The sequence below is a fragment of the Macrobrachium rosenbergii genome, chromosome 52, assembly GCF_040412425.1.
Source record: "Macrobrachium rosenbergii isolate ZJJX-2024 chromosome 52, ASM4041242v1, whole genome shotgun sequence".
In the NCBI taxonomy this organism is placed as follows: Eukaryota; Metazoa; Arthropoda; class Malacostraca; order Decapoda; family Palaemonidae; genus Macrobrachium; species Macrobrachium rosenbergii.
This window is the reverse complement of record NC_089792.1, coordinates 36,675,060-36,691,473: the sequence shown is the minus strand read 5'-3', so window position 1 is coordinate 36,691,473 and position 16,414 is coordinate 36,675,060. Positions and strand designations below refer to the sequence as shown.

Sequence of the window (16,414 nt, the reverse complement as noted above, 5' to 3'; positions counted from 1 at the left end):
TAAAGGATTTATTTCTTTTAAATTAGAAATAATTCATTAGCGTTTACTAATTGGCATCATTATAAACTATGGCTCGGAGAGACGTTCTCGATTTCAACACGTGATTGAACGCAGCTAGTTTATCATACGATGCTGACTTTTTTTTTTTTTTTTTACAAATATGGATTGCAGTGAAAATTTTATCTCACAGAGTCAGAAAATGAGATATCAGATCTGAGGGAAGAGCACCAATTACTTCTTAATTAAATTTTGGGGATGTAGGGCGACTTGGTGACAGCGTTACAAACACGTGAGTGGAAACAAAGCCAGCAACTAGCGAGAGGCGACTTTCACCTGGGAAACACACGGGCGGAATGAGCTAGTCTCTCCAGAGAGAAGCCGAATTTTTGGCATAGTTTTGAATATTATTTTCGGGGGTATATTATGGATTGATTGGGGAGAGAAAGGATTTCTTTAGTTTATAGAGCTCAAGTAGAGAAAACAAACTATGGATTGGATAAATTTTGGGAACGCTATATCGAGTTATGATGCTTCTCCCAGAAGCCCCAAGACCGGAAAGGGTTAAAACAAAATTTACTGTCTTTGATACATAACCTTATAAGATTAGTGAGGTTTGCTACAGTTAAAGGAATATCACAACTTTCTCACTCTTCCTCTAAAAATTCCAGTAAATCATCTACAGGCACTTTTGTAAAAAGAGACAGCATCAGAACTAACCATAGTAAAATCAAATTTCAAATTCAAGTTATTCGATTTGTGTACAAAATCGACATTATTTTTTACATTTTTTATTAGAAAGGTTTTTACCAAAGGTGTAAGAATTTTTACAAGCCATTAAGATAAATTATACGAAACTGAGCCTGCTGAACTAATGATTGGTCTAATAACCCTATTAGATAGTAAATTTTGTTTTAATGGGGAATATTTGTACAAAAGTTCGGCATCGCTATGGGTAATCCCTTATCTCCTGTCCTTAGCAATATTTACATGGTTTTGAGACAAAATTCTTACCAAGAATTTTGCCTTGAAAAGTTACATGGCTTAGAGTATGTGGATGATATTTTCTGTATCTGGCCAGTTCACGAAAAATCTCCAAGAATTTGTGGTTAAGCAAAATAATTCAGTCCCTTCTATAAAATATACCGTAGAGAAAGGAAGAAATTGTAATTTGAATTTTCTTCATGTAACTGTCCATAGACTTGATAGAAATTTCACCTTATCAGCCTTTCGAAAATCAACTAACATTGCCTCTTTTGTTCATTATTATTCCAATCATCATCAAAATGTTAAATTCTCCGTCTTTTCTGGGATGTTCTTAAGGGCTTTACGAGTTTGTAGCCCGCAGTTCATTGATGCTGAGATCAAAACTATTTTTTAATTTGCTTTGAAACTTAAATGCCCAAGGACCTTTGTGGATGTAGCGTGGAAAAGAACCAGGAAAAAAATTTTATTTAACTAATAACAAACTTGAATTCAGCAAGCATAATATTCTCAAATTACTGTATGATGAATGGTTTTACAAATTCCTAGAATTTTAAAGCTTTTCACCATAAATGCTGTTTTCAGTGATTTTAATGTTAAGAGTTAGTAATAAAAAAATCTCCTAGAGATGTCTCTGGCTGCAGCTATGAAATTCCTTGTAAAAGATGCGATAAAATATATTATGGACAAACTGGAAAATCACTTTCACAACGAATCAAACAACACCAATATTCTGTGAGAACTGGCCAAATATCGAATGCATTATTCGTACATATGAGAGATTCAGGTCATCCTATTAACTGGAGTGAAGCAAGATCTTTAGTCCCGAGCAACGACACAGTTAAAAGGAATATCAACGAATCTTGTTTTATCAAGTCTAGTAATGAAAGTGTTCTAAATTTAAGTCTTGGTTTGTTTAAACTTGATGCCTTCATAATTAAAAAAATGTTAATAAATATAAGCAAAATTAGTATTCAGTTTTATACATGTTTCTGCAATTTGAATGGGTAAGATTCTGCATCTCTTATGTTTAAATATTTGGTTCCAGTTTGTGACCGCATGATCCTGGAGTTTCCTGGATTACCCTTATGTTTGTTACCCCTTGGCAGTTAACCATCTGGTATTCAATCTTATTCATATTTTTTGGATTTTGTATGGCTAAACTTTCATATCTCTTGTAGTTAGGTCTATGGTTTCAGTTTGTGACTACTTGATTCCAGATTATCCTGGATTATCTTTCTGTTTATTAACCTTTGACAATTGACCATCTGGTATTCTTGTTCTTTTTGTTTACTTTGTAACCTTCTTTTCGTCTGTGTCCCATTTGTGCCCAGATGATGCATTAATGAACGTGAAAGCACTTGGTACTGAACTTCTACCTGTCATTTTCCTGTGGATTCACTTATATATATATATATATATATATATATATATATATATATATATATATATATATATATATATATATATATATATATATATAGAGATATATATATATATATATATATATATATATATATATATATATATATATGTGTGTATAATATTGTTATGGATATGGCTGCTAAATGTTTTTAAAGGACTTGTTTAAATTACTTTCTGGCCTGAGGGCCACTTTAACACAGACAAATCCGTAATGTAATGTAATAATAAAATGTTTATTTACCCAGTATATTACATTTAAACAAGATGGTAGGTCGACAAGAAAGCTAGTTGTAATTAAGTTACTTAGATTACTTTATTTATATAGGGAGCAATGGGATAACTAAGGGCTGGAGTGCAAGTCAGCCTGGCAACTCTAGTGATGCAATTACAACAACAGTCAACACAACATAGGATATCTGGGGTTAGTATGGAGGGTTACATGGCTCAATTACTCAGTGGAATAAATGTTGACTGGCGTGCAAACCAGTAGGACAATGGATAGTTAAATAAACCTTATTACAGGATATTTATATAGCCTTCTAAATAGTAATAAAAAATAATTATGAACAGTAAATGAAGAGCCTCGGCCCTTGATTGACAGTTTTGCAATAGGCAAGGGTAGCCGAGGGAGTGGTGCGACATAGTGAGTGCCTTTTCAAGGCAAGAACTGCCAGGCAGTGGTTGCAGGGCCATGAGGGGGCAAGACACACTATTCTGGAAATAGATTGTCCCAATTAAACTTAATATATAAGAGAGACCTTTCAATAGCACTAATTTATCACTATGGAGGGAAATTTTACCTTTATGACATTGAAAACCAAGGGTATTCTATCCCCAATTTAATTCATGCAAAGAACAATAAATCATTCAGTTTACACAACAAGGAACACACAAATGAAGAGTAGTGGGAGCTTAGGCGATTTGCTTGAGGGGAAGAGGAAAGGAAATAGAAATAAGGAGTCTTAGTCTTAGGTAAAGACTGCTGGTACTCAGAAGTTAATTCACAGACACATGCCATGTTATCTTCCACATTGCACATACTTTGCAATGCAATTGCATTGATAGGTCTTCCTCAAAAACTGAATGGGTGCTTGTACACTTTTATATACCAGTGGCTTCAGATAAAAAGGAGTTAGTAACGTCTCCTTCTAGAGAGACCAGGCGCATGTCTGCACGATGCGAAGGTTAGCTGAGGGCTGTTGTTTGTGTCTTCTGTGAGTCTCAGCAGAGCTGGAAAAGGGCTTGGCTTTACCACTGGGATAACATCTGCCTGGAATTTCTTCTTAAGAACAGTAAATAGTTCGAGGCAAGATTAGGGTTGTTGTCACCTTTATATCAAGGGGGCATAATGGTTAACTGGATAGGTCTTCCTTAAAAACTGAACGGGTGCTTGTACACTTTTATATACCAGTGGCTTCGGAGAAAAAGGAGTTAGTAACAGCTCCTTCTAGAGAGACCAGGCGCACGTCTGCACGGTGTGAAGGCTAGCTGTGGGCTGTTGTTTGTTGCTTCTGCGAGTCTCAGCAGAAATGGAAAAGGGCTTGGCTTTACCGCTGGGATAACATCTGCCTGGAATTTCTTCTTAAGAACAGTAAATAGTTCGAGGCAAGATTGGGGTTGTAGTCACCTTCATATCAAGTGGGCATAATGGTTAACTGGATGTCGTTCTTGTCTTGAAGGTCCAGTACATTTCTCCATTTATCTTTTTTAAAAAGCTCCTCCCAAACTCTCCTCCTGTAAGGTAGTCTGTAGGCCTATAAAAGTTGGTCCATGTCTACATATCATATACACAGGAAGGAATTTCCTCCTTATAGATTCTTGCAATAGAGGTGTTGGCATAGTGTTTATAACATATATATATATATATATATATATATATATATATATATATATATATATATATATATATATATATATATATATATATATCATATTATTAAGAATATTCTCTCCTAGTAAGAAATCTCTCAGGCTATAATTTAAAGTAAAAGGACTAAATAAGGCAAAAGGTAAATTTAGTATGATTCACTGTGAGCAAATATGCCTCTACAACCTCTCACTACTGCCTTTTGGGGGGAAACCCCCTTTAACCCTTACTTGTCCAAAGTGCTGTCAGAAATCACATAATTCCTTGTTGCCTGAAGCAGGTCAGCTGGTGGGCTGACCATGTGGGTTCCGCCATTTTGAAATCGTAGTCGTACGGCCTGCAATTCCATGTGGGCAGAGTGATCACAACGCCATCTAGGAAGAGAAGGCCGTAACTTCCGAAGCTGTAAAGGGCGTTGGAGAGTGAATCTTGCTCCCAGAATTGCCAGCACAGACTCTGGAGCTCCGTCCCTTGCTCCATCAGACTGCCCATTTTTGACATGTGGCGGGCAGTATTCAAAGTAACTTTTGTTGTGAATTAACTCACTTGCTCTCCCTCTCGCTGGCCCCCATAAGAAGAGAACTTCAACTCCTAAAGAAAGGTAAAGTACCAGGTTTTAAGGTTTTTCTTCAGCCACGTTCCCTATTCTTCTCCAACTATGTTCCTTTCTTTTCATAGTGCGATATAATTGCAGTGAGACCTGTATTGCTTTGTATTTTGTGCTCTTTAATTTGCAAAGCATTTACGAGAAGTGTAACGTAATCGTATGATGCTCGAGTCACTGAAATCGAGTTCAGTCTGGGCATCTTCTATGCAATTCCTTGATTCCTTCATTACAGTGCTAGTTTCGGTTGAGTAACCGTAAGTGTTTCAGTTACAGATTAAGAGTTTTCAACTGTGGATCTACATATCATCTGTATATATATAGCAGCCTCGCTACATTATCGTTATCAACAACTTTTGAAGCAGGAAACCCAGTATACTCTCTCCAAGAAATTCACGTCATTTGCTCTCACCTCATTACCCTAGAATTACGCTACCATTTTTCTGATGTGTTTTCTTTTGTAAATATAATGAATTAAGTGAAATGCCAGAGTTTATCTAATCATCCCCTCTTGAAGTAGCCCTTTTTGTTGTTTGTAATTTTAGCTGTCCCCAAGGCCAGAGTCCTGATTTTTGAAAAATTAAGGTAAGTTGCGCATCATCCTAGTATACCCCATTTATCTAGCAAAACCCCAGCTTTAAATGATAATATAAATATATATATATATATATATATATATATATATATATATATATATATATATATATATATATATATATATATATATATATATGTATGTATGTATGTATGCATGTATGTATATGCCTACACTTATATATATTGTCAGGAAAGTTGTACCAAGTACCTGGTTATTACACAACTAATCACAGAATTCAAAAATTTATCTCATGCTTCAGCCAGATACCTGAACTCTCATAACACTAGAAATTACGACTGAGTACTCTAAAGGTAACAGTGATCCCTTAAAAAGCTCATAAATCATGTGAAAAATCAAACTAAGTTTATCAAAACAAGTGTGAGGTATCAACAATTAAACAAGAAATATACTAGAGTAAAAAGGCATCACGCCATCAACCAACTTTAACTGTTTCTTGGGTCTTAATTCACTTCAGCAAAACTAAAAGAACAAAACATGTTTACCACTTTGCCTTATGCACACATTTAATCTTATTCACTGATGGTCAATAGATGGAACACTGTTTTTTTAAAAATTTCAAATACAAAAATTTATTTTTAAATCCAAATTTATAATTGGAATTCACAATCTGAAAAAATTTACTATTATTTGAAAACAACACAAAATTTAACTAATTCTTGAATTAAATTGCTAATCAAAACTAGATCACCAAAGCTTTAATTTACCAAGAAATTAAATTAAGTAAAATTTAAACTATCAAGAATTACTCAAGATTTGAAAAAAATCTTAATAAATGAAAATTAAATCAAGTATGCAATGTTAAATTATTAAGAAATATCTAAAATGCTAAGTAAATAAATGTTAATTCACAAATATATAAAATGTGAAAAATCAAGAGATTGCAAACACAAGACACAAAAAATATACAAATGATTTACCAGTAATAATTTCACTAAGGCAAAAATTTCTCAATATACCTTATTATACCATGGTAATAATAAGTAAAATTCACTGTACCTTACACAAGTTTGTGAAAACTTTTGCAAAATCACTTAAAATGCAGCTGCTTGAGATTCACAAAAACACTTCTGATAGGCGCCTTTACAACTTTTCCTATATTCAGATCTCAAAAGCTAAGATTAATGCCAGTGACTACGCTAACAATTCACGTTAATAATTTCTCTCTTTTAGAGAGAGAGTGACAGAGAACCAACAAGAACGATCTCTGAAACCAAGATGAGCAAATTTCAGGATTCCAGTTCACATATATAAGGAAATTAAACAATGAGATGACATCATTAAGGCATTTTGGGAATGAGATACATGAGAAAACTCTAGAGGAAGGAAGATGGCATCACTTCCAGAGCAAAACTAACGCATTAGAACAATACATGATCAGAGCAATGTAATCTTAAACATGATGCAATTGCCTTGTGCTTCAGTGCAACACTTGTTCATATTTCTCAAAAAGGAACACATTTTTACCAGAAAATTGTATGGGACACAATCAGAACAATGTATGTAACATTGTGAAATCATTCGTCTTTTTCTCGTATGAGACAGAATCTTAACTGTTATCCCAGCCTGTCAATGTATTACCCAAACCAAAGTGCTCGCTTATCTTAACTGATGACAGAAGGCACATCTGGTCTAAAACTCGAATCTCTCTCGCCCGCTACTACGCTATTGTCAATAAAGATGATATTAATTCTAAATTGTGCTTTAAAGTTATCTAAATCACTAACTCTTTTGAGATCTGACATTATACTACATATGATATTTCAACAATTATTATTACACATAACACATGATAAATAGAAGAGTAAAAATCATCAAAACTGTGGGATGATATACATATTAAAAGGCAACATCATGAAAATATGTATATCTATATATATATATATATATATATATATATATATATATATATATATATATATATATATATATATATATATATATATATATATATTATGCATGCCATTTTAATACCTTCAAATATTAAGCCAAAATATACCCTTATTATGAAATTACCTACAACTAAAGTGTATAATATATGATAAGTGCCATTGGTTGTATTTCAGTCATTCAAGAACTTCGTAAATTCAACATTATTTTATTAGCCAAATAGCTGCAAGTATAAACTAACACGTGTAACATTTGAGGTATGCTATCATATATATATATATATATATATATATATATATATATATATATATATATATATATATATATATATATATATATGTGTGTGTGTGTGTGTGTGTGTGTGTGTGTGTGTGTGCATATTTTTATGATTTTACCTGGGGAAATGCTTATCATGAGCCAGTTATAGACTCTAAATGAATGATTTCGTTACTTACCTCAATATTTTTCTAATATCTGACTGCTGTTGATTCAAGAAATTGTAAAAAAACAAAGTAAAGGGGGAATATAACTGAGCTGATGGCTCTATTCACAAGGCAACTGTAAGCAAACACTGTAGGGTAAGTTTAAGATTGCGTATATTTACATTAAATGACATTTCAGAAGATGAAATGAATTAAACAGGCAGGCAAGGCCTGAGAGATTAATTAAAACTATGAACACTTGAAGGCAGATCCGTTGATGTGACGTTGCTGATTCATGAAGGGGCAAGGCACAACCAAGGAAGAATTCCTCGAGGATCTCTCTGAAAACGGAGAGATTTACGAATTAAAGGCCAGTAAGGAATGGGCTTTCCAAGAGCGACCGAGATTCAAATGATGCGCCATGTATGGGATCAGCGACACTATCCCCCACCTGCTGACAGTTGGACGCTGGGTGGGTTCCATTCTCAGCTACCACTCTGTTGGTCCCGAGTTTGAATCTCTGACCGGCCAGTGAAGAACAGAAGAATTTGTTTCTGGTGATGAGAAATTAATTTCTCGCTATAATGTGGTTCGGATTCCACAATAAGCTGTAGGTCCCGTTGCTTGGTAATCAATTAGTTCTTAGCCACGTAAAAATAAAAATCTAATCCTTCGGGCCCAGCCCTATGAGGAGCTGTTAATCAGCTCAGTGGTCTGGATTAAACTACGATATCTTTTTTTCCACCTGCATGAGGAAAGCATCGTGATCCCTGACCTGAGGTCTTAAAAGGGCCTGACCAAAGAAATGAGAGTTAGAGCCCGAGCTGGACATGAGCAAATCACATCAGTCCTCTGCATTCCCACCTCCTTTAGAGCGCCATGCCTCTATTACGTGTTCCTATCTTGGGGACCCACTTTTATTCTTACCAGTGACACCTTATAGCCCTCCTCCACCTGCCATTATCCACTATAAGGTAAAGTGATTTTGTGGCAAAGTTCTTTTCATTCAGTCACACTAATTTAATTCTTGCCTATACTTCCCTATTTTCATTTCTAAGTGCCAGTATTTCACATTAACCTCGCCTTGTTAGAGCAAGTGTTGAAAATTCCAGTGTTTGAGTAATTACTGTACATAAAATTGTGTGTTTACGGCATCCATGCCTGTAAAATATGCATAGGACAAGGCAGTGCATGGATGCCGTAAACACACAATTTTATGTACAGTAATTACTCAAACACTGGAATTTTCGTAACACTGCTCTAACAAGGCGAGGTTAATGTGGAAATACTGGCACTTAGAAATGAAAATAGGAAGTATAGGGCAAGAATTAAATTAGTGTGACTGAATGAAAAGAACTTTTGCCACAAATCACTTTACCTTATAGTGTGGATAATGGCAGTGGAGGAGGGCTATAAGGCGTCACTGGTAAGAATAAAATAGGGTCCCCTACAAGATAGGAACACGTAATAGAGGCATGGCGCTCTAAAGGAGGTGGGAATGCAGAGGACTGATGTGATTTGCTCATGTCCAGCTCGGGCTCTAACTCTCATTTCTTTGGTCAGGCCCTTTTAAGACCTCAGGTCAGGGATCACGATGCTTTCCTCATGCAGGTGGAAAAAAAAAAAGTATATCGTAGTTTAACCAGACCACTGAGCTGATTAACAGCTCTCATAGGGCTGGCCCGAAGGATTAGATTTTTATTTTTACGTGGCTAAGAACTAATTGATTACCTAGCAACGGGACCTACAGCTTATTGTGGAATCCGAACCACATTATAGCGAGAAATTAATTTCTATCACCAGAAACAAATTCCTCTTGTTCTTCACTGGCTGGTCAGAGATTCAAACTCGCGACCAACAGAGTGGTAGCTGAGAATGGAACCCGCTCACCCAGCGAAGAACTGTCATGCAGGTGGGGATAGTGTCGCTCTCCTATACATGCGCATCATTTGAATCTCGGGTCGCCTCTTGGTTAGCCCATTCCAGGTGTTCCTACAGGGCCCGCAATCTCTCCCTTAATCTGGTTTATTCTGCCTCTCACCAGAAATTAGTCTCTCCTGGCATTGTGTTCTGAAAAAAAAGGGCTTCCCAGATTCACATGTTCAAAGAGAGAAAGTGGGACAGGTATACAGAGTGCAATCAATGGATTTATGGATGGACCAATATTCCTCTTGCCCTTTCTTTTCAGGCAGTGCTAAGGAATGCATTGTATTTTTATTTCTCAGTTTTAAATTAGGCGTTTTGGTAGCTGGGATGCTTGAAAAAGATGTAGTAATATATATATATATATATATATATATATATATATATATATATATATATATATATACATATATATATATATATATATATATATATATATATATATATATATATATATTGTTACACGTGAGACTTGGCTGATAAGTTTATTACTTGATTTACGTAATTTTACAAGGCCCTGCACGCCAAGAACACACGTAACCTGTCATGAAACTACGAATTAACCTCAAAGACAGCTGTTTAAATTGGCCAGGTCTCAGTCATGGAAATTAACCTCAACAAAGAATATTCAATGAATAAAGACTTTATGATAAACGCCGCCAACTTCGGACCTGACAATCTCTACTCGTTAAGATGGTATGGAAACACAATGGCTCTTACGAACAATGGGTGTGACACAAGACTGCATAAAGAATTAAAATGACTTGTTTACCTTCCCTACTCCCTAGTTAATGCACGGGAATGGTTGAATGTCGCTAAACAATATAATAATTAGGCTTAATCTAGACTTCGTAAAAGCAATGTGTGCTGGGTGGCGGAAGAAGGGAACAAGGAAAACTGAAATAAAGTGGAAGATATTGGTAACTCGACGAAGGATGAACTAAAATTCCAGACTTACCGTTACACGAAGGTTGCTGCGCATCAACTGTCGATCGGGCACGCTGGGATTAATTCGTTTATTCACTTAGTAACATAAGACAAAAGAAAGATGGAGAGACCAAGGAATTCCCAATCCGGGAAAAGACGTCCGCTCTCCTCGAAAGTTAAATTCTCTCTCTCTGCCTACCCACCACCACGGTAACTCTAAAGATTCCATACCTTTAACCACCCACTCTCCTTCCCAATTCTTAAATCAGACACAACAGACCCGACCCAGACAACAAATCAAAAGCCATACCATTCCTCTCTAGATACTGACTCTTTTAGAAATCACTCCCTCCCCTATCATTCCATCCATCACAGTCAACACCCAACAAATACACAAGGATTAGGACCGGACAAGGAATATGGCTTTACATCACCACGAACTAGCATACTAGCTACCTGTGCTTACAACTCAATTCTTCTTTTTTCCATCTGTTGGCCTCTCCCACTAGCCAACACTCACTGCTATCGTACTTTTATCCTCATCTGATGGGTACCTTAGGGTTCAAAGAGGTTGCAACCTTGTCTGTTAAATCTTTTCATTTCAAAATTCACCCCCACCAAAATCACTTTCATGTATCATAATAAAGTTTTCATTTACCTACCCATCTCACAGACTCATCATCAACATAGAGTTACGGGCTGCTCTAGGAGCAAGAGCCTGTGCTGGCACAAGGCCAGCTAAATCTAAAACAACAACATCTCTCTCTGCCGACTAGATGGATCAAAACAGGGGCAGCCATTGATGCCCCTCGGGGTCTGAAACTTGTCAACACATCCGTCGAGCAGAACAGGTAAAAAAAGCTTAAGGCCACCTTTCTTAAAGTTGAATATGGAAATTTCCTATGGGGTTAAATCCCTAATGCTACTGAGTTCTTTGCTGCAAGCGAACGTTAAAGTTTGAACTGTCGACGCTTCGCTGTGGGACAAAAGGCTTTCCCTGTCTTAGTCAGTCTGATATTACTACAAATAAATGTTACGAGGGCAGAACAGCAGATATATTTATAAATATATCTATATATATATATATATATATATATATATATGTATATATATATATATATATATATATATATTATATATATATATATATATATATATATATATATATATATATATATATATATATATATGTATATATACATATATATATATACATATATATATATATATATATATATATATATATATGTATATATATATTATATATATATATGTATATATACATATATATATATACATATATATATATATATATATATATATATATATATATATAAATATATATTTATAGTATACACACCACACACACACATATATATACATACATATATATATATATATATATATATATATATATATATATATATATATATATATATATATATATATATATATATATATATATATATATGTATATATATGATAGTATACCTCAAATTTTAGACATGTTAGTTTACACTTGCAACTATTTGACCATGAAAAATACTCAATATTGAATTTGCTAAGTTCTTGGGAAAAGACTGAAAGACAGCCTAAGGCACTTATCTTCTTCTTCTTCTTCTTCTTCTTCTTCTTTTAACGTGCTTTTTTCCCATTTTTGTATGGGGTAAGAACGATGCCTTCTTTTGAAGGGCTTTTTGATTTGGCTTTTGGGTAGACCGTAGTCTCGATCGGCTGCCCTGCCTGACATTGCTTAGACCCCGGTAGCGTATGTTACATGTATCATACCAGACCCAACGCCCTTTCTCCCAGCAGCAAGAAGTTGTTGCACGGGTAGGTCGAGAGTTCAAGATGTGTGAGATGTTTGTTATGTTTTTAGAAGATGTTGTAGTGGCTTTTTTTTTGTGTGTATTTAGTCTGTAACACCCATTTGCTTTTTAAGCAAACCTATCCGTTGATTACATACATAATCCCGGGGTGTCTACACGGATAGCAAAGTGTCCGCCTCTCTGATCAGTCGGCTGCGGATTTGAACCCGCGCCACAGACCTCTACGAAGTCCGAAGCTGCTGCTGTAACCGACTGTGCCATCGAGGCTCCAGCCTAAGGCACTTATCATACGAGTATATTATAAACTTTGGTTCCAGGTAATTTCATAATAAGGTGATATTTTTGGCTTAATATTTGAAGGTATAAAAATGGCATGCGTAATATATATATATATATATATATATATATATATATATATATATGTATATGTATATATATATATATTGTTGTAATTATTACACCACCACCTCTTATCGTGATGGAGTTGGCTGGGTAATGAGGCGTCTTTTCCGTAAATGACTTAATCTGTATTTTTGTAATTATGAAATGTCATCTGCATAACCTGTTATTATTATTATTATTATTATTATTATTATTATTATTATTATTATTATTATTATTATTATTATTAGTGTTTTCTTATATTATTACACTGTGATTAGCATCACTATAGAGTTTTACTATTTCCAGTTTTCTTATCTAACCCTCTGGACCTGACTTCTGTAACCATCTAAGGTCCCTAGCTGGAAATTAATTTTGTGCAATCTGTTTTTTTATAATTTTCATATTTTTTACTATTAACCTCAATATCACTACTGTCATTACCATTATTATGAATACTGTACTATTTTTTCTACTTCAGCAACTGTGTGGATATTGCCGATTATCATTTTTCATCAGGTTATCTCATGTATCTAAATTATATGTATTGTCTCTACTTTGCATATTCCATGTATATGGCCTGGGCTGAAATAAAATTTGTTATTATTATTATTATTATTATTATTATTATTATTATTATTATTATTATTATTATTTTGAATCTAAGTAAAAATACTGAAATTGACAGAAATATGTATACCTGTCATGTGAATTCGTAATAAAACTTTTATAGAATAGGCAAGTATTACCAACAGCTTTTAGCCATCATGGTACCGATTTTATTTCGATTTCAAGTACATAATCTGAACTCGACGTGGACGCGTACAGACAGCACGGTACAGAACCTGAAATCGGCAGCGTCAAAATCATCTCGAATATTTCGAAAATTTCTCTTGATAGCTTCGTAGAATATAAGTCCCTGTCACTTCTTTATTAAACACATAAGGCATAGGTACGATTCCTTGAGAGAGATGTATTTGTCATACATAATTCACTCTGGAATGTTTTATTGGTGACAAACCCGGAATAAGCACGGCAGAGTCGATATCAAATTGGAGTCATCTTTATAGCTTTGTGAATAAAGTTTCTGCCATCTTGTACATCAAACCTAAAAGCCAAAGGTTCGAATGTTTACCGAGGCGGATGCGCTCAGCATATATCATCCCCTTCGGTTGTAACTTATTTCCAAGGCAAAGTGGGTTTGACAATAAGAGGTTTTCATGCCTTAATATTTGAAAGTAAAGAAAAAGTCCCTCGCGAATCACAAACAAGACTATCATGAAGTAGCCACCAGTTGCAAAGTTAGCACTTTAGTATGGTCGTGGAAATGGGGTGAGTTTGATTCTTTGTACAGTAGGAATTCGAAAAAAAATATTTACAGCAGAGTCGAAACATGCTTATATCTCTTTTGATAGATTTGTGCCATAATTCCCAGTCACCTCTGTATCAAAGCCAAAAGGCACAGGTTCGAATCCTAGCCGGGGTAAACACACTCATATATAATTTCCTGTGGATGGAAATTATTCCCAAGGTAAAGTAAATGAGATACCAGTGATTAATATTTGTGTATAAAAATGTGTCGCGTGGTGGGAAGCCCCTGTTACCTTTGTGTCGAACTTTAGTAGAAAAAAGCTTAGGTTCGAATCATGACTGGCCATATATAACTTATTACAAAATATAAAGTGAATTCGAAATGAAAGGATATTTGTTGCCTAATATATGAGGATATAAAGATGTCACATCTGAGTGACACAAGTATTATAATAATGGTCACGTGTTATAAACTTAGTACTTAGCTATTATGGTGTAGATCAAGTGATTTTGATTCTAAGCACAGAGCTTGAATTCGACAGGAATATTCACAGGAAAGTCAAAATCAACTTATGTCTCCCTCGATAGTTTTGTGGATAAGTCCCTGTCTCCTTTCTATCAAACCTAGGGATAAGTTCGATTCCTTTCGGCTAGAATTTTCAAATGAGGATCCAAAACTATGCTTATCTTATCCTTGTTGTAACTTCCTTCAGTTGACCAACTCTCACTTCTTAATATGCGTTGCATATGTAATTGTCGTTGTCACTGACAAACTGTTGATAAGGGATGAACTTTGCTAAAGCTTATATGTCTTCAACCACACGAGCAACGATAAGACAGCGCGTGAAAACAGACTCACGAGAGTAAGTCTTTTAACCGCCGTATTTCACAAGCAATTTCAACAAGAGCCCACTCTGATTTTCGTCCGAAAGTCTACAAAGGACCACCATAACACTCACTAATCTATTTTGACTTAACCCTGCACTGTGAGGGACAGGAGAGCGACTACAGAGCTGCCCTGTTGTCAAGGGGTCCTCTCGCTATGAACTTGAGAAAACGGCTCAAGGTCGTTCGTCTGTGCCTATTAATTCTGGGTATTCGTGGCACTATGTGGCATTGTTGCCCTCCACCGCCTGGACAAACATTGGCGCTTCATTTGTTACAGGTTTTAATGTTCGTTATAATGTTCCCAGTTTGAACGTTGGCCATTTCACGTCTCATTCTACTGAATTCTACTGCTACGATTGTTTCCAGTTTTGCTGGGGAATTACGCCTGCAAGTTAATTGAATTTGCTTTTTGCCATAAACGAAAGGTTCACATTGAACATAATTATCATATCACTAATAACCTTCATTGTAATTAAACTTCGTAACACCGAATGCCGCCAATTTCCATATTTTCTGATAAAACAGGAAATGTTAAGTAGTAAGTTCTAGTAATTATCTACGTCCTGGTACTCGGCAGAAGTAAATTTTGCCTTTTGTGTGCAGCGCCATGCGTTTTGTTGTAGTTTTTGCTTTCATAATTTCGATCTATATTTTATTCTTTTTTTACATTTCGTCCCCAAAATGCTCTCATTCGTTTCGCTGTCTATTTCAAGATTCACGATAAGCTATCAGACCTGATTCGAGACTGACAAGGGATTCAGTTGGAAAGCGACTGCGTTATCAGACGTGACTTTATGTGAATGATTTATGCAAATATCTACTGGGTCGCAGATAGGTTGCTGAGGGGATTTAAACTGACAAAATGGCACATATTTAATAAATCCATGAGAGATTTTCCTGATTTGTAAAATTGTTCGTTGAATAAGTTCAACAATGCATATACAACACGTTGTCCACAGTAGCAACTAACGAGCAATTAAAAAGCATTAGTCATGATGATTACGTTAAACCTTTGAGAAACGCTCGAGACTCTTCAGTGAAATCTGAAGGTGACGAGATAATCGTTTTTTATCTTTCATAAGGATTTTCTCTCAAGCCGAAACAAGAAAAAGATGAGAACATATGTTTCGAATCTGTTTAGGAAAATGGTATAACGGGACATAAGAGAAATAATTACTGTAAACTTACAGAGAAGTGGAGGCTAACATAAATAAAACTCTGGACACCTGCTAGCAATGTTATGCTCTATGAGTGTTATCTATGAAATAAATATGAACTTTATTTCACACTTCGTTCATTTATTATGGACAGGTCAATATTGAAAATATTTTCCCCAAATTTGATAAAAAA

At 35.1% G+C, this 16,414-nt stretch overlaps 1 protein-coding gene across 1 annotated transcript in view; it reads right to left on the bottom strand.

Annotated features, from left to right (window-relative positions):
• Positions 1-15,288, bottom strand: part of LOC136833811 (cytochrome P450 4c3-like) — a 92,350-nt gene extending 77,062 nt beyond the window's left edge. The window contains exon 1 of the mRNA XM_067096089.1: positions 15,136-15,288. The gene's annotated coding sequence lies outside the window, so the exon portion shown is untranslated. The remainder of the gene's footprint in view (positions 1-15,135) is intronic.
• Positions 15,289-16,414: the final 1,126 nt, after the last annotated feature.